Below are 25,066 nucleotides of genomic sequence, written 5' to 3' on the forward strand. Positions count from 1 at the left end.
GACTATGGACAAGCAGAAACCCCTAAATTATTCAGGACAAATGCATTTTATAGACGGTCTGTAGATAGATGACTGATCCTCATGAGCAGCAAACCAACAAAAAAACAGGGTGCCAAGTTACAATGGGAAAACCGACCAGCTGATTCTTCAAGTTATATGTTCCTTTGAGTTAAAGGTAGGTGCTACATTTAGCCTAGGGCTTAGGCTAACAATTGACCCATTACATTTATTTGCTGGGGTTTTGAAGAACATGGCTCATAAAATCAGTCATTCATACTTGAATTGGCTCAGTACTGCCTTCTTACTTAATCATAATTACCTTATATTTTCCATTTCATACAGGCCTACCTACAGTATGGAATACCTAATATTATCCATATCATACAGGCTACCTACAGTATGGAATACCTAATATTATCCATATCATACAGGCTACCTACAGTATGGAATACCTAACATTATCCATATCATACAGGCTACCTACAGTATGGAATACCTAATATTATCCATATCATACAGGCCTACCTGAGTTGGTGTGGAGAGTATCTATATCCACCAGCATGCCAACCTTGAGCCTGTCTATCTCCCTTAGCAACAACCTACAGTAACTATGGGTAGCTCACAGCAACAGACAGCAACACAAGACAGTGCAGGCATATGGGGGCGCAGTCTGTTAGACCGAACATGGTCGATGTTGTAGCCATCTCCAGGACACAAAACAACACCTTAGCTTCGGTAAGAGCCGCTAAGCAGCCAAATCTTCAGATAACATTGAACGTTTGTGCCGCTTAGCTTTGCTCAATACAGGTATTTGGGAGGCGCTTTCCAGTATGTTCTATTTGAGTGTAAATCAAAGCAGTGCCAATCAAATACTACCCTTTTTAATGACGTTTTCCTGACGTTACCTTGAGCTTGTGTTATCTCCTGGTGTAACAGTCGTCCATGCATGTTTTTTTTTTGTATTTATCAGACATTTTATTGAAGAGAGGAGGGAAGTGAGGAGAGGGTCCGTGACAAAGTATCGGTGAGTCTGGCATTCAAACCCACGTGGTCACAAGCATAAGCCCCCTTAAAAATTACATTTGTGGTATTAAACGTCCCGCAAGTTTGCGTCAAATTTGCTCAAACTAAATAGTGTGCCACAAAATGTTACCAGAAGTGTGCAAATGTTTGCCACTAGTGGTGAATCTGTGGCAAACCTTTGGGAACAATAATATTTATTGCCACTAGTGGCAAACAGTTCGCCAGAGGTTTTTTTCTGGCAAACAATTTTGCATAATTAATGTAATAGCTAGCTAGCTAACTAATGATTTGCCTAAACAATGACATTTTTAGGTGAATACGTTGCTGTCTTTTAATACAAATATGCATGTCAATATGCTAATATCTCTGTTCAGTAGCATGTTAGCTAGCACAACAGCTAAGGTAGTAGCAACAATATGAGATGACTTGACATCAAAGTGCGCTGAACAAAAATATAAACGCAACATGTAAAGTGTTGGTCCCATGTTTCATGAGCTGAAATAAAATATCCCGGAAATGTTCCATATGCACAAAAAGCTTATTTCTCTCAAATTTTGTGAGCATATTTGTTTACGTCCCTGTTAGTGAGCATTTCTCCTTTGCCAAGATAATCCATTCACCTGACAGGTGTGGCATATCAAGAAGCTGATTAAACAGCATGATCATTACACAGATGCACCTTGTGCTGGGGACAATAGAAGGACACCCTAAAATGTGGGGTTTTGTCACACAACATAATGCCACAGATGTCTCAAGTTTTCAGGGAGCGTGCAATTGGCATGCTGACTGCAGGAATGTTCACCAGAGCTGTTGCCAGAGAATTGAATGTTAATTTCTCTACCATTAGCGGCCTCCAAAGTCATTTTAGAAAATTTGGCAGTACGTCCAACCGGCCTCACAACCGCAGATCACTTGTAACCATGCCAGCCCAGGACCTCCACATCCAGCTTCTTCACCTGTGGGATCGTCTGAGACCCGCCACCCGGACAGCTGATGAAACTGCGGGTTTGCACAACCTAAGGATTTCTGCACAAGCTGTAAGAAACCGTTTCAAGGAAGAGCCTCTGCGTGATCATCATCCTCACCAGGGTCTTGACCTGACTGCAGTTCGGCGTCGTAACCGACTTCAGTGGGCAAATGCCCACTTTCAATAGCTCAAGGATGAATCCTGGGTTTCAACAGATGGCAGACAGCTATGGTGTCATGTGGGCAAGCGGTTTGCTGATGTCAACGTTGTGAACAGAGTGCCCCATATGGGGTTATGGTATGGGCAGGCATAAGCTACGGACAATGAACACAATTGCATTTTATTGATGGCAATTTGAATGCACAGAGATACTGTGACGAGATCCTAATGCCCATTTTCATGCCATTCTTCCGCCGCCATAACCTCATATTTCAGCATGATAATGCACGGCCCCATGTTGCAAGGATCTGCACACAATTCCTGAAAGCTAAAAATGTCCCAGTTCTTCCATGGCCTTCATACTCACCAGACATGTGAATATGCAGGCTCTTCAGGTCTGTTGCGTATAGAATATCCACATCTCAGCAAATCTTTTGTGAGCTATTGATGTTTGATTGCCCGAATATCTGGCGAATATAGAAACTCAAGCCAATTTTACCACGTTTTTTTTTAACAAGCTTTTCGCTATGGACGTTTTTATCTGCTCTACCACGCACCTGTCTGGTAAGGTTGAATGCCTCTTCTCCTACTCAGCCTCCCCAAAAAAGCTTCTCCCAAGCAGATGTGACACCTACTCCCGTTGTCTGCTGCTTGGATCCCACCTGGCGATCTGTTCCTCGTCTGCCCTGGCCTGTCTCCCCCTGTCTGGTACAGGTACCCCCACCCTACTCCCCCCTCTCTCCCAAGCTTTCCCTTGCCTCCAGCACACACCCACTTACACACACACTGCAGACTTTGGACTGATCTGAATTTTATGTAGGCTAATTAACTTGTGCCTATATATTGTCCTATATATGAAAGTACAATGTAATCTTGTTGCCATCTGATGCACATTCAAATGTCATAAAAAAATCAACACTGAAGTGATCTTTCTGTCCTCCGCTGCGCACTGATTATAATACTGCTGATGATATCTGGAACTGTGCATGTACACCCTGGCCCGTCTACTGTTCTTAGCCCCAATCCTGACTTGTTCGCTGATTTCTGCTTCACTGATTTCTGCTCTCGTAAAGGCCTGAGTTTTCTGCACGTTAACACTAGAAGCTTATTACCTAAAATGTATCAATTGAAAGTCTGGGTTCACAGCTCCAATCAAGATGTGTTGGTCATTACTGAGATGTGGTTAAGAAAGTGTTTTGAACACTGATGTTAACCTTTCTGGTTAATACCTTTTTATGCAAGACAGATCTTCCAAAGGTAGTGGAGCGGCAAACTTTACCAAGAAACATCTTCAGTGCTCTGTTGTCTCTATCAAGTCTGTCTCCAAACAATTTGATCTGCTGGTTTTGAGCATTAAGCTTTCAAATAGCTCTTTGTTGACTGCTCTGGGTGTTATCGTCAACCATCAGCACCAGCCTGTACCCTACCTGCCCTAAACTCTCTCCTGGCCCCTTACACTAAGTCTGAATTTGTCTTGCTAGGTGACCTAACCTGGGACATGCTTAATCCACCTGACCAAGTCTTTAAACAATGGGACTCCCTAAATCTCTCTCAGTTTATTACCAATCCCACAAGGCATGACTCCAAACACCCACAAAAGGCTACTCTCCTTGATGTTATCCTCACAAATATTCCTGATAGGTCGTTGCAGAAAACACCAGACTGGTACCTTAGTGATCACTGTTTTACAGTCTGTGTTCGTAATGGCTGCTCAGTGAAACGACCTGTCCTGATTTGTCATAGACGCTTGCTAAAAAACTTTAATGAGCAAGACTTCCTTCATAAACTGGCCTCTGTAAAATGGTATAGAATCAGCTTGATCCCCTCTGTCCAAGACGCTTGGACCTTCTTTATTTATATTTTCAGTGGTATTGTTAACAAACACGCCCCCATAAAGAAAATGAGAATTAAAAACAGGTTCAGCCTCTGGTTCGACCGTGAACTGGCCTCAAGAATTCTATTTTGCGAAAGGCTCGGCACACGCATACTCAGGCTGACTGGTTCTCGTTCAGGCAAATGAGAAATAAGGTTGCAGCCCCTATCATCGCCAAGACTATCTCCAACCTTTTTAACATGTCTCTCCTTCCTGGGGAGGTTCCCATTGCTTAGAAGGCAGCCATGTGCGTCCTTTATTTAAAGGGGGAGATTAAATTTACCTCATTTGCACACACTGTACATAGACTTTTCTATTGTGTTATTGACTGTATGTTTGTTTATTCCATGTATAACTCTGTGTTGTTGTTTGTGTTGCACTGCTTTGCTTCATCTTGGCCAGGTCGCAGTTGTAAATGAGAACTTGTTCTCAACTGGCCTACCTGGTTAAATAAAAAATAAAAAAGCTTATCCTAACTGTTATAGGCCAATTTCTATTTAACCCTGTTTATCAAAAGTGTTGGAAAAACTTGTCAATAATCAACTGGCTTTCTTGATGTCTATTGTATTCTCTCTGGTATGCAATCTAGTTTCCACTCAGATTATAGAAGTGTCACTGAAACTTCTTCGGGATTGGTGTCCCATCCACGGGACGGTTGAGCTAACGTAGGCTAATGCGATTAGCATAAGGTTGTAAGTAACAAGAACATTTCCCAGGACATAGACATATCTGGTATTGGCAGAAAGCTTAAATTCTTGTTAATCTAACTGCACTGTCCAATTTACAGTAGGTATTACAGTGAAAGAATACCATGCTCTTGAGAGTGAAAAGTTATTAATAAACAAAGTAGGCACATTTAGGCAGTCATGATACAACATTTTGAACAGAAATGCAATGGTTCATTGGATCAGTCTAAAACTTTGCACATACACTGTTGCCATCTAATGGCCAAAATCTAAATTGCACCTTGGCTGGAATAATACATTATGGCCTTTCTCTTGCATTTTAAAGATGGTACAAAAAAAATACAAAAGAACGGTTGTTTTTTTCTTTGTATTATCTTTTACCAGATCTATTGTGTTATATTCTCCTACATTTCTTTCACATTTCCAGAAACTCCAAAGTATTTCCTTTCAAATGATACCAAGAATATGCATATCCTTGCTTCAGGGCCTAAGCTACAGACAGTTAGATTTGGGTATATCATTTTAGGTGAAAATTTAAAAAAAGGTGCGGATCCTTAACCTGTTAGGGCTAGGGGGCAGTATTGACGCGGCTGGATAAAAAACGTACCCGATTTAATCTGGTTACTACTCCTGCCCAGTAACTAGAATATGCATATAATTATTGGCTTTGGATAGAAAACACCCTAAAGTTTCTAAAACTGTTTGAATGGTGTCTGTGAGTATAACAGAACTCATATGGCAGGCCAAAACCTGAGAAGATTCCTGTCTGAAAAGTTGTGTTTCATCTTGGCTCTTTTTATTGAAGACTGAGGATCTTTGCAATAACGTGACACTTCCTACGGCTCCCATAGGCTCTCAGAGCCCGGGAAAAAGCTGAACGATATCGAGGCAGGCTCTGGCTGAAACACTTTATTGCGTTTGGCAAGTGGCCGATCAGAGTACTATGGGCTTAGGCACGTGCCCGAGTCGACCGAATGCTTTATTTTCTTTCGTCTGTTTACCTAAACGCAGATTCCCGGTCGGAATATTATCGCTTTTTTATGAGAAAAATGGCATAAAAATTGATTTTAAACAGCGGTTGACATGCTTTGAGGTACGGTAATGGAATATTTCGAATTTTTTTGTCACGAATTGCGCCATGCTCGTCACCCTTATTTACCCTTTCGGATAGTGTCTTGAACGCACGAACAAAACGCCGCTGTTTGGATATAACTATGGATTATTTTGAAACAAACCAACATTTGTTATTGAAGTAGAAGTCCTGGGAGTGCATTCTGACGAAGACAGCAAAGGTAATAACATTTTTCTTACAGTAAATCGGACAGTGTGGTTAGATTAACCTCTTACATCTAGACGTTCCGCTAGTGGAACACCTGCTCCAATATCCAATGATGGGCGTGGCGCGAAATACAAACTTCTCTAAAATCCGAAAACTTCAATTTTTCAAACATATGACTATTTTACAGCATTTTAAAGACAAGACTCTCGTTAATCTAACCACACTGTCCGATTTCAAAAAGGCTTTACAATGAAAGCAAAACATTAGATTATGTCAGCAGAGTACCCAGCCAGAAATAATCAGACACCCATTTTTCAAGCTAGCATATAATGTCACAAAAAACCAAACCACAGCTAAATGCAGCACTAACCTTTGATGATCTTCATCAGATGACAACCCTAGGACATTATGTTATAGAATGCATGCATGTTTTGTTCAATCAAGTTCATATTTATATCAAAAACCAGCTTTTTCACATTAGCATGTGACGTTCAGAACTAGCATACCCCCCGCAAACATCCGGTGAATTTACTAAATTACTCACGATAAACGTTCACAAAAAACATAACAATTATTTTAAGAATTATAGATACAGAACTCCTCTATGCACTCGATATGTCCGATTTTAAAATAGCTTTTCGGTGAAAGCACATTTTGCAATATTCTCAGTAGATAGCCCAGCCATCACGGCTAGCCATTTAGACACCGACCAAGTTTAGCCCTGACCAAACTCCGATTTACTATTACAAAAGTTTGATTACCTTTGTTGTCTTCGTCAGAATGCACTCCCAGGACAGCTACTTCAATAACAAATGTTGGTTTGGTCCAAAATAATCCATCGTTATATCCAAATAGCGGCATTTTGTTCGTGCGTTCAAGACACTATCCGAAGTGTAAATAAGGGTCACGAGCATGGCGCAATTCGTGACAAAAGATTTGTAAATATTCCATTACCGTACTTCGAAGCATGTCAACCGCTGTTTAAAATCAATTTTTATGAAATTTTTCTCGTAAAAAAGCGATAATATTCCGACCGGGAATCTGCGTTTAGGTAAACAGACGAAAGAAAACAAAGCATTTGCCCTGAGGCACATTCATGCCTGCAGAGATGAATTTGGGCAGTTGAACACCACTGGTTGAAGGAGCAGAAGAGACCGAGGTAGAGGGGACAGAAGGTACTGCAGTGGACTTGATGTAGCCAGCAAGCTCCTGGATGAGCAGCTCTCAGAAGGCTAGCTGTGAGATGGGGGTCTTTCCACAGCTCTTGGCCATTTCCTTCTGGATGATGAAGGAATTCACCACAGCAATGTCAATGAAATGATAGAAAAAAGTATTGTACCATTTCATGGTCTTGTGGAGAACATTATAGTAGCCTATCAGCGCATCTGACAGGTCCACACCTCCCATGCTCTTGTTATAGTCCTTGATAGCTGCAGGAATGGGGCCATTTTTTGTGGTCCATGCCCCAGTAGCGCCCTTCACACACCTGACGACGTGATCTCCACTGAAGGACTTGTGGATACTGGAGCACATGACCACCTCTCTGGTATCCATCCACTTCACAAAGAGCAGGCCATATTGGCGAATCCATCTCATGCTACCCCGCTCAGCCCGCTTAGGCATGTCGTTCTCCTTTGTTTTTGGAAAGCCCACTCTGTTGGTCCGAATGGTGCCACAAGCCCACACATCCAGCCTCCTCAGGTCTGTGAACAGGGTAGGGCTTGTGTAGTTGTCGACAAGAAGTTTGTAGCCCTTCCCCAGCAGTTGAAAATCTAATAATTCCATGACGGAATCATAGCTGAGTCCCTTACCGGTCGCAAAACTGCTCTTCCCCTCATAAACAAAAAAATTGCACATGTATGCACACGCAGAATCAGCCAAAACAAACAGTTTGTAACCCCATTTAGTTGGTTTGTTACACATGTATTGTTTTAGGCTGATTCTGGCCTTTGAGGCTACCATCCTCTCATCGATGGAAAGGATCTGGGCGGGCTGAAAATAGGTCTTTCAGGCCTCAACCACACTGTGGTAGAGAGGTTTTATTTTGCAGAGCCTATTATACCCTGCTGTGCCTCGCTTCTTCTCGTTGTCCTCATCAACTTCATCAACGTCACTGATATAAAGCGCCTGTGAGATTGTCAGAAACCTTTTGCATGACATGACAGTGGAGGGGAAAGGCAGTTGATAGAGGGGAGCAGTTTTCCAGTAGTGTTTCTGGGTTTTCAGCTTCACTAGACCCATGTAAATGACCATTGACAAATAACAAAAAATATCTGACATGGAAATGGGCTTCCATGACTCTTTCTTGCCTGCCTGCTTCTTAGCACCATACTTGTTAGTGTTCAAGACAAGGTAATCAATAACAGATGATGTAAAAAAACTGCTGAAAAAGTTGCATGGGGCTGTAATTGGAGGTCATGTCCAGCTGAGGTCCTGGTGGCCTTTTCGGTCTGAATATTGGAGGTGGTGGGCCCACATCCTCCTCCTCTCTGATTGCAGGTTTATCTTTTCCCCACCTCCGCTTCTTTGTCACAGACTTCACACCTGGCCGGGCGGGGGTAGGTGTGGAGCCGGAGACAGCAGGGGTCCGGCTAGATGAACCAGCTCCTGTGGGGGATGGGCACCTTGGCAGTGGGGGCTCCCAATCAGAATCGGAAGGACTGTGAAGACACAGACACACAGATTATATATAGAGTAGTGAACCTCAATCACTATGGTGAGGTGCTGTTCCATTCCATGTTTAGATAAAATACATGTAAAAAATATCTAATATATACAGACACACACTCATAATGTTTAGCCATGTGTACTTCACACATTTCGTTACTGATTATATATATATATATATATATATATATATAATGTATATATAATGTATATATGTCAAATAAAATATATAAAATACATTTAAAAAAAGATATATCTCCAAAACAACTCAAATGAATAATATTTGATATTATTAATTTCAAACAACGGCATGAGATGTACTTACCAGTCCAACACTGCATCCTCTCCATGCAAAAACATTTCCTCAAATTGGGAGTCCAAACTTGACTCACAATCCGACTCATCTTCAAGTAACTCTGTGTCACTATCTCTATCAATTTAATCAATAATGTCGTGTAGATCTGTATACCTGGACTTTGCCTTTGATTTTCCAGATTTACTCGCCATAATTCTATCGATAAAATAGCGGAAAATGATCTCGACTCAATACTGCTACGCGCAAACAATGTGGCTCCTTCAGGTAGAAATTTCAATGGCGAATGGCTGTGTTACGCTCGACTTTCGTTCAAGAGCTGGTCTTCCTGGATATAACCATTAGATATTGCCGTTTACCTCAGCTCATTGGCTATCTACCAAGCTAGATTTCAAGACGATCAGTGGTCATTGGGCCGAAATACAGTCAATCAACGAAGCAATGGTCATATCATTGACGCGCAATGAGGTCATTGTTTGGTGTGTTCAAATGAGTTCCTTTCGGTCAATACGTCCCGCAAAAAGAACAATCAAGTATGGTTGTGTTACTAACAAACAGAGGATTGCAATGAAACCAACCATGACTGGATAAACGTGTGTTTAGTGTGAGTAATTACATCGAATGTTTCGTCGAACGTTGAAGGAGACAGAATTCATGACACTAGCCGTTTACAAAATGTTTCGTGTTATGCTATAAAAATTGATTTTATTGAACAAAACGACCATTTATTGTGTAAATTGGGCCTTTTGTATCGCCAAAAGAAGAAGATCTTCAAAGGTAATTGATTATTTTATTGCTATTTCTGGCTTTAGTGATGCTAATGCTTGGTTGGAAAATGCTAGTAATGCTTGTGTTTGCGGGACGCTGTCCTCAGATTATTATAATGTATGCTTTCGCCGCAAAGCCTTTTTGAAATCTGACACAGAGGCTGGATTAACAAGATGTTAAGCTTTTAAATGATGTAAGATACATGTATTTACAAGAATGTTTAATATTACGAATGGTGTATTTAGAATTTTTGCTCTCTGCTATTTCACCGGATGTTAAGCAGGTGGGACGCTACCGTCCCACGTAGCCCAGACAAGTTAAATAAAAACATTTCCTCAGCAATATACTCACAATACCCCATAATGACAAAGCGAAAACAGATTCTTTCAAAATTTCAGTAAGTTAAAAAAAAAAACTGAAGTATTCAGACCCTTTACTATGAGACTCAAAATTGAGCTCAGGTGCATCCTGTTTCCATTGATCATCCTTTAGTTGTTTCTACAACTTGACTGGAGTCCACCTGTGGTAGTTCAATTGATTGGAAATGATTTGGAAAGGCACACACCTGTCTATATAAGGTCCCACAGTTGACAGCGCATTTGAGAGTAAAAACCAAGCCATGAGGTCGAAGGAATTGTCTGTAGAGCTCCGAGACAGGATTGTGTCGAGGCACCAATCTGGGTGAAGGGTACCAAAACATTTCTACAATATTGAAGGTCCCCAAGAACACAGTGACCTCCATCATTCTTAAATGGAAAAAGTTTAGAACCATCAAGACTCTTCCAAGAGCTGGCTGCCTGGCCAAACTGAGCAATTGAGGGAGAAGGGCCTTGGTCAGGGAGGTGACCAAGAACCTGATGGTCACTCTGACAGAGCTCCTCTGTAGAGATGGGAGAACCTTCCAGATGGACAACCATCTCTGCAGCACTCCACCAATCAGGCCTTTATGGTAGAGTGGCCAGAAGCCACTCCTCAGTAAGGCACATGACAGCCACTTGGAGTTTGCCAAAAGGCACCTAAAGACTCTCAGACCATGAGAAACAAGATTCTCTGGTCTGATGAAACCAAGATTGAACTCTTTGGCCTGAATGCCAAGCGTCACGTCTTGAGGAAACCTGGCACCATCCCTACGGTGAAGCATGGTGGTGGCAGCATCATGCTGTGGGGATGTTTTTCAGCAGCAGGGACTGAGAGACTAGTCAGGATTGAGGGAAAGATGAACGGAGCAAAGTTCAGAGAGATCCTTGATGAAAACCTGCTCCAGAGCGCTCAGGACCTCAGACTGGGTGAAGGTTCACCTTCCAATAGGACGACAACCCTAAGCAAACAGCCAAGACTACGCAGGAGTGGCTTCAGGTTAAGTCTCTGAATGTCCTGAGTGGCCCAGCCAAATCAAATGAAATTTTATTGGTCACACACATGTTAGCAGATGTTAATGCAAGTGTAGCGAAATGCTTGTGCTTTCTAGTTCCAGCAGTGCAGTAATATCTAACAAGTAATCTAACAATTCCCAACAACTACCTAATACACAAAAATCTAAATGGGGTGAATGAGAATATGTACCTTTAATACCTTTAAGTATATGGATGAGCGATGGCTGAGCGGCATAGGCAAGGTGCAGTAGATGGTGTAAAATACAGTATATACATGTGATATGAGTAATGTAAGATATGTAAACATTATTAAAGTGTCATTATTTAAAGTGCCATTGTTTAAAGTGACTAGTGTCCAGTGATTTGGTCTCAATACAGTATATGCATGTGATAAGTAACGTAAGATATGTAGACATTATTAAAGTGGCATTATTTAGAGTGGTTGTTTAAAGAGCCCGGATTGGAACCCGATCGAACATCGCTGACTAGACTTGAAAATAGCTGTGCAGCGACGCTCCCCATCCAACCTGACAGAGCTTGAGAAGATCTTCAGAGAAGAATGGGAGAAACTCCAAATACAGGTGTGCCAAGCTTGTAGCATCATACCCAAGAAGACTCAGGGCTGTAATCGCTGTCAAAGCTGCTTCAACAAAGTAGTGAGTAAAGGGTCGGAATAATTATGTGAATGTGATATTTCAGTTTTGTATTTTTTATAAATTAGCAAAAATGTCTTAAAACATGTTTTTACTTTGTCATTATGGGGTATTGTGTGTAGATTGATGAGGGGAAAAACGATTTAATCAATTTTAGAATAAGGCTGTAACCTAACAAAATGTTGAAAAAGTCAAGGGGTCTGAATACTTTCCGAACGCACTGTATAGTGAGAAGCATAGCAACATCAAGGCAACTTTGTAACAGCTGACCCCTTTTTCCCAAAGCCAAACCCGCCCATTAAACCCTGAGTCTATCTTTTAAGATGCCAAAATTGAAAATATTTTCAGTACTTGTTTTTAGTATCCTAATTTAGTTTTTGTTGTCTGATAGTTTCAGTGCAACAAGCTTTAGACAAAGGACTTCCTCAGGGTTCACTTCTAAAAAGTTCACTCAAAAAGGCAAAAATTCTGACCTGGGTTTGATTTAGTTTTTGTTGTTTTAGTTATTAAAATGTTGTTAATTATCTTTTAAACTTCCATTGGTTGAAAGCTCATTGCTCAGTTAGAATTTATGTAAATTCTGTAGTTGCCCCTTTAAACATCCTAAGGTCAACATCTCCATGGTGTTCACATTTCTCTCATGTAAATGTTGTAGGAAGATAAAAATATATAATAAACTATTTATTTAGGAAAATTTCAGGTCTTTGCTCTTTTCTTCATTAGCATGCTGATGATTTTAAGGTGTATTGTGGCACTCTGCATAATGTTTTCATTGTGAGATGGATCAAAACATTGTATTGGATTTATTTTGATCTGTTAAGACATTGAATACATGTTGTTTAGTACATTTAGTATTAGTTCTCTGTGAGAAGCAAGTTATTTAAAGTTATATGTGATTTGATTTATGTATATACAACATTTCAATGTTAACACAGTATCCAAAAACCGGATCTAATTTGCATATTCATATTGAGTTTGCAGCAAACAGTAGAATGTTTGCCACAAGTTGCCCAGAATTGTTTGCCAGATATACAGAAGTCGCCGTAAATTTACCGCAATAGTTTGCCACAAAACTAATTTGCATGTGAAAATATTACTGGCAAATTGGCCAAAGGTTTGCCACAACTGTAGCAGTACACCACCCCAGGACCATAGACCTACATGTGCTGCTGGCGGTGCTGTTAACCAGTAGACCACCCCAGGACCATTTTATTTATTTTACCTTTATTTAACTAGGCAAGTCAGTTAAGAACAAATTCTTATTTTCCATAGATGTTGTATTTTTACCTCCAGCTGCTCCTTCTGGGTGTATCCTGCCGAGACCCATAAAGGTCATGAGCTTGACCAGGGCAGATGGTGGTTCAAAATGGTGGCGATCTCCTGCATGCTCTCGTGGAATGACGAAAATATCATCACATGCATGCTCACTTCCAGGGATCCAGAGCCTGGACCAATCAAAGAAGAGAGAGAAGGTACTTACAACTAATGAAAAAAGGCGACAAGCAGCACTCACTTCATATAGTTCCAAATTAAGTAAGTTTTCACTTTTGGCAACATGTCCTACTAAAAAAGACACCTTTGGTACATGTGTGTACTTACAACCAATCAACTGCTTATTAAATGCATCCACCACTACTCAAACAAATATGGAAAAACAAGATCTGGAGCACGCTGTGGCTTCAACTGTGCCATTCGCTGTTGCTGTTGTCCTCAGCTTTAGTTAAATATCTTAAAAGGATTACTCATGGCTAAAGGACCGAGTGCAGTTAGCTGCTACTAATAAGATAGTGAATTACTGGTGCCAGGGCTCTCAGCCCATATTTTAAAATGTCCTAGCACCTCCTCCAGCTTCTGTAGATGAAGGGCTCCCTTGTGCCTGGAAGCAAAGGGCAATCAGGTCAATACAGGCCAATCAAGCCAATCAGGGCCCAAGACACCCTTCATAATAAGCATCATTCACAATTAGGAGAAGTGTTTGAAGATTTATTTTACAGCCCGCAGTTGAACAGGTAGTTTGAAAATGACTTGTTACAACGGTAATTGCCGTCGATATCTTTGAGATTCATTGACACAAGCATCACTATACACTATTTGGTACGAGGTAGTTACCAATCGTGGGAAATTCTTTGAGGTGCCCTCTTCGGTACACTCTTCAGTTTCCTGGAGCGTTTGTGAGATTCCTACAGAATACGTGTTGCTTTCTCAAGACCTGAAAATAACCGTTTAAGGGTGTGATTAGCAAGACACACATTCTACATGACGTTAGCGAGCTAACTTGTTTACAACGGGCAAAGAATTTCCACTCGACTCGTGCTGCCGCAGCACAATACCTGGTGCCCTGGTCCTGGATCTTCGACCCACCACTCACATAGGTCCAGGACTTGTTTCAGCCAGGGCCTTTGGTGCCCTGGAGGAAGATGAAGTGAAGGCCCATCTGAAGCAGCACCTTGTAGTCATGGTACAGGCTGGTACACAGGGAAATGTCCCGTGCTGAGACCCCTGTCAAAACCAAGGATCAACAAGACGGGCTCCTTGACATAATTTGACAGCATGACACATCATGACTTAACTTGCAATTTGACATTATATTTCCATGCAACGTGGTAATGTGTTGATTGATCACAGAACAAAATGAATAGGGGTTATCCTGAGGACATTTCTGCTCCGAAAAAGAGCATTAACTTCTCTGGGCTAGGTGGGACGTGACCGTCCCACACTATTCAACAGCCAGTGAAATAGCATGGCGCGAAATACAAAACAGCAAAAATATCATAATTTCAATTTCTCAAACATACGACTATTTTACACCATTTTAAACATACACTTCTCCTTAATGTAACCACATTGTCCGATTTCAAAAAGGCTTTACAGCGAAAGCAAAACATTAGATTATGTTAGGAGAGTACATAGACAAAAATAATCACACAGCCATTTTCCAAGCAAGGAGATATGTCACAAAAACCCAAAACACAGCTAAATGAAGCACTAAACTTTGATGATCTTCATCAGATGACACTCCTAGGACATCATGTTACACAATACATGTATGTTTTCTTCGATAAAGTTCATATTTATATAAAAAAACAGAATTTTACATTGGCGCGTGATGTTCAGAAAATGTATTCCCACCAAAACTGAGTACATAGCTCACCATCAAAGCAAGCTATACAGACACCCGCCAAGTTCTGGGGTCACCTAAACTCAGAATTAGTATTATAAATATTCTCTTACCTTTGCTGATCTTCATCAGAATGCACTCCCAGGACTGCTACTTCCACAAGAAATGTTGTTTTAGTTCGAAATAATCCATATTTATGTCCAAATACCTCCGTTTTGTTCGTGCGTTCAGGTCACTATCCAAAGGCATAATGCGCGAGCGTAATTCGAGACACGAAAAGTCAAAATGTTCCATTACCGTTAGTAGAAGCATGTCAAACGTTGTTTACAATCAATCTTTATGGTGTTTTTAACGTAAAAATGCGATAATATTCCAACCGGACAATAGCGTATTCATTCCAGAAGAAAAAGAAGGAGGGGCGCGCTATCAGGCTCACGCATCACCAAGTCCTTTTCCATAGGCAGTCCACTCATTGACTGAGCTCCTATTCTCTGCCCAGTTACAGGAGAATGATGAAAAAACTTTCTGAAGGCTTTTGACAGCCAATGGAAGCCTTAGGAAGTGCAACGTGACCCCACAGACACTGTAGTTCGATAGGGATTCAAAAGAAGAACTACAATTCTCAGATCGCCCACTTCCTGGTTGGATTTGTCTAGGGTTTTTGCCTGCCATATGAGTTCTGTTATACTCACAGACATCATTCAAACAGTTTTCGAAACTTCAGAGTGTTTTCTATCCAAATCTACTAATAATATGCATATTCTAGTTTCTGGGCCAGAGTAGTAACCAGTTTAATTTGGGTACATTTTTCATCCGGCCATGAAAATACTGCCCCCTACACCTTGACAGGTTAATTGACTAAAGTACAAAATGGTCACATAGATATGAAATATATAGTGTAACAAGGCATACTTTTCCATCTGTGTGTGGTGGCAGTGTGTGTGTGTGTGTGTGTGTGTGCATGCGCAAGCGTGGTGGCAGTGTGTGTGTATGTGTGTACATGCATGCATGGTGGCAGTGTGTGTGTGTATGTGCATGTGCATGCGTGGTGGCAGTGTGTGTGTGTATGTGCATGTGCATGCGTGGTGGCAGTGTGTGTCTGTGTGTGTGTGTACGTGCGTGTGTCTGTGTGTATACCGCACTATGACTCGGGGGAGGAGGGTCGTTACTGAACTGTTCTCGGGCCAGGATGACCTGGTACTTGATGAGGGAGCACAGGTCACGTTGAGACATGGCCCTGTTCTAGATCAGACGACACGTGAACCGCTCCAGCACCTGGAACAACAATGGCCGACAAACAATAGGCCAACCCAGACAGGATAAGTGGAGCACTCTTCTATTTTCAGTTCTTCATTTCAGAGTGAGGAGGAAGACTAAATTCGAGTGGCCACAATATTCATATACAGTGAGCTCCAAAAGTATTGGGACAGCGACACATTTTTTGTTGTTTTGGCTCTGTACTCCGGCACTTTGGATTTGAAATGATACAACGATTGAGGTTAAAGTGCAGACTAGGGGGAATAAACACTGAATTATGATTTTGTTTTGAGAGGCATCTTAAGTGTCAGAAACCTGAGGAAACCCATGGGTTGTACAGAGCTGTCTACTGCTATAGACAATAGGAGAGGGTTCAATGAGAGAACAGCTAATCTCAGTGAACTTTTACTCAGCAAAAACATATTAGCTTGAATCATATAGATGTCCTCGCAGTTATGTGTCAGGATGTTATTAGTGCCAGCCAATCACATCCTACCACTCATAAGCCACTATGGCTGTCATGGTAGGGGTATGCAAAATGGGTCAACTTTGAGTACATCTATCTCCTGAATGTGTTGGTATTCAGGTCGAAAAAGTCATTTTCTGACCACTTCTACCATGGGCAAACATGGATGTAAGGTTTTGTTTAAATCGAAAGGGGTGCAATCAGACAGTCATTGAATTCATATAGAACGACCCAAAAGAGACTCGACCCACTTGTTCTTCCCAAATCCCAAAAGCAAAAAACTATTCTAAAGTGGACTGGTTGGATTTAGCCAAGCTGAATTCTCTGTAATGTAACCTTAAATCAAACAATCATTTGGATGCTTATGAATTATTTATGTAAGAAATATCACAGGTGTCAGAATTCACATTCAAAAGGCTCAATAATTTGACTAGAATTACTATTTAATGAGATATAGCAGGGGTGGTTGGGGTCCATTCGAATTGAAGGCATTCAATTCAGGAAATGATTTAAAATTGGAGAAAAAAATTACAACTTTGGAAATAAACATCTTCTACTTTTCAGTTTATGGAGAAGTCATTGAAAATAGATGCCCTTTTTTCCAATTGCTGAATTTGAATGACAATTTACTTCCTGAATTGACCACAACCCTGACAGGAACTAATGGCACACTAATGTACGGATGAGGTCTTATATCTGAGGGTGCCTAATTTAGCACTGGGCACTGTGGAGACGTGCGCCAGCTGCGACTGAAGCCTATTTGAATGCATCAAATATGCTTTTCCACAAATCATTACATAAAAGGATTAGGGGGTCAAATCAACCCTCCTGTAACAAACTCTCCCCTCGACCTTTCCAACAGGGTCAGGGTTAGATTTAGGGGGTGGGTAAAATCGTCTACTAGGCCTAACCCCCCATGGCTCTCATCTCTGACTCACACGCTAGCTGTTAGCACACTACACTACTCTGTTGATGTCTGACTAATCGGTGACTAATACTGAAAGCTAGCCTGTTTCATCCTGTTAGTAGTCTGTTTTATCCTGTTTATAGGCTGTTGAATCCTGTTTGTTGTCTGTTTTATCCTGTTTAATCCTGTTTGTAGCCTGTTTAATCCTGTTAGTAGCCTGTTTTATCTGCATGGTTGGGAAGGGCCCATAATTAAGCATTTCACTGTTTGATCCATACCATTTGCCTTACTGGCAACATGCTAACATCAACATGTTAACAATGATGAAAAACTGACCTGGGGAAGGTGAATCAAATGATGGGTTAAGAAGGTCCTTTATTGACAAAGATAGAGAGCCTAGTCACGTTAAAATAAAATAATACTAACTCTTCACAAGATAGGGCCTATTGTTATGCAGGTAAAAAACATTTCATTAGTTCTTTGACATCGACTCTGGAAACGGTCACATTTTCCTGCTTTGTTAAGCCAATAGCTAGATGAAGTGCAAGAGCCTTTTGCCTGTGCTCCTCCTTGAGATGCTACAAATAACTTGTGTCAAGACTACTCCAAGCAACCAAGTGAAAAAAAAGTAACATCCGCATGCTGTTGATCTTCCCTCTATTTGATGGGTCCTATTTTAAATCCTGCAGAAGTGGAACAGCTACAATCACAAAGACCACTGCCAATAGTATAACAATGTGTAGCCTAATCAACAAACAGCTATGGAGTTCTATGGAAAAGATCGCCAAAACAGGGATGTGTTCAGCCAAGACAAGGTATGCAGGCTGTATAGACTAGGGGAAATGTATTGTGTATACAATATACATACAATGTCTGTAGACAATAAACTTTATAATATTGAGTTGCACTTGCACCTCCCCTTGTCAGTCTATGTCATGGAAGGAGCAGGTATTCTTAATGTTTTGTCCACTCAGTGTAGCGTTACAATGAGACACAGTGGGGAAGGTCAAGAGACACATATCTCTTAATGTGAATCTGCTGGCGAAGGTGTTTTATAGGGCTGCGGCCACATTGTCCAGCAACGGAACAATAAAGATCGTCTGAATCTAAACCAGCTTCGTATTTAATCTGAGCGTTTACTCCTCCCGCGATGATGTCAGAACCAAACAGCTTATGTTTTTGTTTACATTTGTATTTTCTTCCAAACAGTCTGTGTTTATTTACAGCCAGCTTCGTCTCACCCGCTTCTCCACCAAAGTTTTGCACACAGCAGATATCAGGATGGTTGGAGCAGAGTAATGGACACAAGAAACACGGCAGACAGACAGACAATGAATGTTTACATTCCAAAGTCCATACACTCTTACTACTGCAATCTATGAAGCACGCTAGTAACCTGAAGAAAGCAGTATGGTCAGGTCACTGTGGCCTGCTGCTCGGTCATACTAGATTACGTGTCTGAGGCTTCCAATGGCCGAAAGACAGGTACATCACATCATCTAATGCGCCTTGGTTAAGTAGGACATGCTTTGAAAGGAAAAAGCTCGCTGTTCGCTATGACAACGTACTTAACAACAAGACCCAGCAGAATCTAATGGTGAAATAAATTGATGAACTGATCCTTTTTAGACTGAAATGTAAAAAATAAGATTCTCCAAAAACCATATGGTGTCAGTTTCTCTTTCGTAGCTAATAAAAATGGCATAGCCTAAATCTAAAACTAGTCGCAATAGCACACGACTCGACAGCATCCCCTTAATGAGGCGTAGTGCTGGACAGACGGAGAGCCACCAAGCCAAACGTGCCAGTCTAATGACAAGTGAATAAAGGGCTAAACAACAGGGTACGGTGAAATCAGATTACTACTGGGATTACAGGGGAAATGATTGGATGGGTTGGGGGCGGCTGGCTGGACAGAACCTATATTAGAGCTGACGGGCGGCTTGTTGTGTCTGTCAGTGTCCAGTGTTTAATTAAACAGCTGTAATACGATAATTGCTGAAAAAGGGGTTTTCGGATCTGGGGGGATAGAAAATGGGAGACGGGGGGAGGGGTTACGACAAGCAACCTTAGGTGACTGGGTAAGGGTGAAAAATATATATTTTTTAAACTTAAGTCACAAAAAAAAAAAAAGGAAAAAAATTATAATAAGTGCTTTCATGTGCCGTAAGACAACAATAGTGCAAGCTTTCTCATTGGTCCAGTACTGATACTGGACTTTTGGATATGCATAGCCTAGCCATCTCACTCAGTGATTAGTGACATTCCATGTACCACGAAGGACACAAGGAACATATTCCTGAGCGGTTAATGATTGGAAATCTAAAATAAGATGAATACCTTAAAAACATAAGAAGGTGAATGACTCACCCTGTCAAAGGAATATGATTGTACAATGGGGGAAAAAAGTATTTGATCCCCTGCTGATTTTGTACAGTTACCCACTGACAAAGAAAGGATCAGTCTATAATTTTAATGGTAGGTTTATTTGAACAGTGAGACACAGAATAACAACAAAAATATCCAGAAAAACGCATGTCAGAAATTTTATAAATTGATTTGCATTTTAATGAGGGAAATAAGTATTTGGCCCCCTCTCAATCAGAAAGATTTCTGGCTCCCAGGTGTCTTTTATACAGGTAATGAGCTGAGATTAGGAGCACACTCTTAAAGGGAGTGCTCCTAACCGCAGCTTGTTACCTGTAAAAAGACACCTGTCCACAGAAGCAATCAATCAATCAGATTCCAAACTCTCCACCATGGCCAAGACCAAAGAGCTCTCCAAGGATGTCAGGGACAAGATTGTAGACCTACACAAGGCTGGAATGGGCTACAAGACCATCGCCAAGCAGCTTGGTGAGAAGGTGACAACATTTGGTGCGATTATTCGCAAATGGAAGAAACACAAAAGAACTGTCAATATCCCTCGACCTGGGGCTCCATGCAAGATCTCACCTCGTGGAGTTGCAATGATCATGAGAATGGTGAGGAATCAGCCCAGAACTACACGGGAGGATCTTGTCAATGATCTCAAGGCAGCTGGGACCATAATCACCAAGAAAACAATTGGTAACACACTACGCTGTGAAGGACTGAAATCCTGCAGCGCCCGCAGGGTCCCCCTGCTCAAGTATACATATACATGCCCGTCTGAAGTTTGCCAATGAACATCTGAATGACTCAGAGGACAACTGGTGAAAGTGTTGTGATCAGATGAGACCAAAATGGATCTCTTTGACATCAACTCAACTCGCTGTGTTTGGAGGAGGAGGAATGCTGCCTATGATCCCAAGAACACCATCTCCGTCAAACATGGAGGTGGAAACATTATGCTTTGGGGGTGTTTTTTCTGCTAAGGGGACAGGACAACTTCACCGCATCAAAGGGACAATGGACGGGGCCATGTACCGTCAAATCTTGGGTGAGAACCTCCTTCCCTCAGCCAGGGCATTGTGGATGGGTATTCCAGCATAACAATGACCCAAAACACACGGCCAAGGCAACAAAGGAGTGGCTCAAGGAGAAGCACATTTAGGTCCTGGAGTGGCCTAGCCAGTCTCCAGACCTTAATCCCATAGAAAATCTGTGGAGGGAGCTGAAGGTTCGAGTTGCCAAACGTCAGCCTCGAAACCTTAATGACCTGGAGAAGATCTGCAAAGAGGAGTGGGACAAAGTCCCTCCTGAGATGTGTGTAAACCTGGTGGCCAACTACAAGAAACGTCTGACCTCTGATTACCAACAAGGGTTTTGCCACCAAGTTCTAAGTCATGTTTTGCAGAGGGGTCAAAAACTTAACATTTTTGACATGCGTTTTTCTGGATTTTTTTGTTGTTACTCTGTCTTTCACTGTTCAAATAAACCTACTATTAAAATTATAGACTGATCATTCCTTTGTAAGTGGGGAAACGAACAAAATCAGCAGGGGATCAAATACTTTTTTCCCCCACTGTATGAGTGCAAACTGCAAGTGTGAAAACAAAGACAAGCAGTGGAGATTAGTAAATCATTCATTGATCTAGGGAAGTGTTGTGATACAAAAACAGCCATATAGAAAGGAAAAGAAATTAAGTAATTTATACTTGTCTGTCAGCTAATATCATGTAGGTCTTGGATAAAGAGACACCTCATAAAGGGGGATGCGTAAAGAAATAAATCACAACGATCACCTTCCATTTTATTGAAACACATTGCAAATGTATTTACATTATTCTAATTATAGCCTGTGTTATCCTTATAGCCTAACAAGCAGCTTTCTCATGAGTTCCGTTTCAGACGACCACCAGTTAGCAGACGGAAGTCATGAGGTGCAGGAACAGGAGGACGGTGAGCACTGCAACCCACAGCACCGAGGCTTACAGAGCAGGCTCAGTGAAGGAGCTCTTTCCTCATTGGCTGAACAAGCATCGAGTTAGGTGACGTGGGAGCCAATCGAGTGGCCTGTGGCTTCTTCTTCATAGCTATTAATATACAGGGGAGTCAGAGAGCCTACACACTCCGCCGGGTGTCTACAATGGAGGCTGATGCACAGGATCTGTGCCATGGCCTGGGGTAAAGGAGATGATCTCCGACGGTGACATCATTGCAGATTCTGCGAAAAGCAGAAACGAGCTCAATGGGCTTCACTTGAAAATAATAAATAAACTGTTTCAGGATTGCAGCCCTACTTGGGGCCAAGTTACCCTTGATGACCACTGTGACTGACCAGCTGGTTGACATACTGTAATTATCGTCTTTACGGAGAATCCCAAACAAAAGACAATTCAATGCCAATGTGTCTTTATATCTAGGATAAACAAACCGTTGCTTCATAAACAAAGATGGCATTTGAGGATTTTGGCCGATTTGACCGATTTCTAAACTACCACGAATCACAACAGGCAAATTGCTAGTGCTAAAACCAATGAGACAAACGTCACGTCTTGGCGACTGCAGGTCTGTTTTCAACCATAATGTTATCCCCCCTCTGTGATGAAGCATTGGCCCAGTTCTCTCTCATGCTCTGTGCACTGCGCTGAAGGGTGGACTCCAGCAAGGTGGCAGGCATGGGCCCTATTGAGTGTTCTCCATGTGTCACACTATAGAGCAGATGATTATATAATGTCCTCCTCCGTACGCTCCCCTACGTGCCTAATGGGGTCTGCAGCGTGTTGGCAGGCAAAGCAGCGACGGGTGCAAACCCTGCATTTTTTCGGTGCTATCTCGCTCATGACAGTGGCACGAATGAGCGATAGCACACAACACCCAAACACTGTCCTCCATTACAGTGACATTCTATCTCATGTCAGCATATTCTTCATCACTATAATAACCCTGTCCCTTCCGATCTCCCCTACTCAATGGATTTAATAGAATACCTTCTTGATAAGCATATTTAAGCATCAGCTGTCAGAGTAGCTTACCGATCACTGAGCCTGTACACAGCCAATCTGTAAATAGCCCACCCAACTACCTCATCCCCATATTGTTATTTATCCTCTTGCTCTTTTGCACCCCAGTATCTCTACTTGCACATCATCTGCACATCTATCACTCCAGTGTTAATGCTAAATTGTAATTATTTCGCCTCTATGGCCTATTTATTGCCATACTTCCCTACTCTTCTACATTTGCACACACTGTACATAGATTTTTTCTATTGTGCTATTGACTGTACGTTTCTTTATGTGTAACTCTGTGTTGTTGTTTTTGTCGCACTGCTTTGCTTTATCTTGGCCAAGTCACAGTTGTAAATGAAAACTTGTTCTCAACTGGCCTACCTGGTTAAATAAAGGTGAAATAAAAAATATATATTTATCTGTCATTAGATGTGCAAGATTATTTGGAGTGAATCTCTGCCTTTTATCTATGTTGAAAGTATATAATTTGTGAGTTAATTTTGAAACAGAAGTTATCCTTATATTACCATGAGAACATGGAAAATGTCATGATATTATCCACTATTAACAGTAACAATCAACAAAACAAGTAGGCCTAGTCTTTTACGAGTCAGGCGCTACTGGGTTGGAAAATCTGATATACACTAGGGGCTGCACTTCTCCCAGTTACTGAAAAGGTACACCATCCGGTTCTGATTAATGTGCAAAACATTTGTACCTCATTTTCTGTCTACCGGATTTAAAACAATAGAAATTGTTATTGACAAAAGGAAAGCAGAACGTTTGAATTCAGGCAAAGATGTTCCGGTGAATTCACTTCAGCATTTATCCCATCTGCGAAATTGCCTTTCGTGGGATAGCCAGAGGCAAAGTAACTCATATTCACCAGTTACGTCCGTGATTGATCAGGCTTGAGTGTGTGATGTAACACAGATGCGCTTATACCTTTCCACAAACTTTCTGTTGCTTGAAATGAGCAAATTGACCAAAATGTATAAAATATATAATAGTAAATCCACGATTGGCTAGCTAGATACATTTCAGTAATTTAGCTAGCCTCCTAAATGTAGTTGTCAGTGAATAAATTCAACATTTGTGTCTGAAAACGAACAGTTGCCGATGGTGTTATCATGTTTAACCAGTTGGCTATTGAAGCTCATGAGCTCCCGACTCCAGCTAGCTGCGTAGTTTAGCAACCACGATCAGCTAGCTAGCTGGCTACTGCCTGGCCAGTGGCAGTGTGAGCCAACGTGATACATTTCAGTCAGTAGCTATCCTTCACTGGATAAACTAGCTATGATTTGAACATATTTAGGTGAAAACGAACTAGTAGCCTGTGGAATCATATCTAACCAGCTGGCCCCCTGAAGCCTATATGATGCCCATGAGCTCCCAGATAGACGCGGTCTAGCAAACGGTAGTTTTATAAGAAAACGGTTGAGGTGACAAAACCATATGTAGTTAGCTAAAAAGCCCCTCATCGGCGACAATGTTATTGGGGTGCGGGAATATTAGATAGCTATGTATTTACATTTTAAGATAACTGTCATTGAAGTAAGTGGTTATACTGATTTTAAGGTTGTCACTAGTTACCATAGCCACAAAGTCAAGTTTTACATCCGAGGGAATAATTGTCTCCGAGACAATTAAGGAATATCGACATAACCGAATTTAGCTTCTAATGTTACAAGTTTTCATCAAAAATAATTTTTGCGATGTATGACATGATGTAATAAACTTATTTGTAACAAGAGAAAATAAAATGTGCCTTTATTAAATTTACCAGATAATTTACCATTAATGGATGTCGATTTAACTCGATTGACTGCTATGATTAAGCAATAAGGCACGAGATGGTATGGTATATGGCCAATATACCACGCAATGCAGAGTGCCTGGATACAGCAGTTAGCTGTGCTATATTGGCCATATATCACAAACACCTAGGGTGCCTTATTTCTATTAGAAACTGGGCACCAATGTAATTATAACAGTAAAAACATATTTTTTTGTCATACCATTGGTATGCAGTTGGATATACTGCATACTGGCGGCAGGTAGCCCAGTGGTTAGAGTGTTGGACTAGTAACCCAATGGTTGCAAGATCGAATGTATGTGTATGTGACCAATAAGTTTTGATTTGTTCAGCGATTTCGAGATCCTCTGTCCAACTTTCATCACC

General features: G+C 41.3%; 1 non-coding gene across 1 annotated transcript; it reads right to left on the reverse strand.

Moving 5' to 3' along the window:
* Positions 1–7,025: 7,025 nt before the first annotated feature.
* On the reverse strand, positions 7,026–19,925 carry LOC106613427 (uncharacterized). Its single transcript, XR_014381385.1, has 4 exons — positions 14,092–19,925; positions 13,871–13,970; positions 13,049–13,206; positions 7,026–8,647 (listed from the first exon to the last, which is right to left on the reverse strand). It is a non-coding gene; the product is annotated as an uncharacterized LOC106613427 (transcript).
* Between the last annotated feature and the right edge of the window lie 5,141 nt (positions 19,926–25,066).

The sequence above is a fragment of the Salmo salar genome, chromosome 01 (genome assembly GCF_965601325.2).
Source record: "Salmo salar chromosome 01, fSalSal1, whole genome shotgun sequence".
Lineage (NCBI taxonomy): Eukaryota > Metazoa > Chordata > Actinopteri > Salmoniformes > Salmonidae > Salmo > Salmo salar.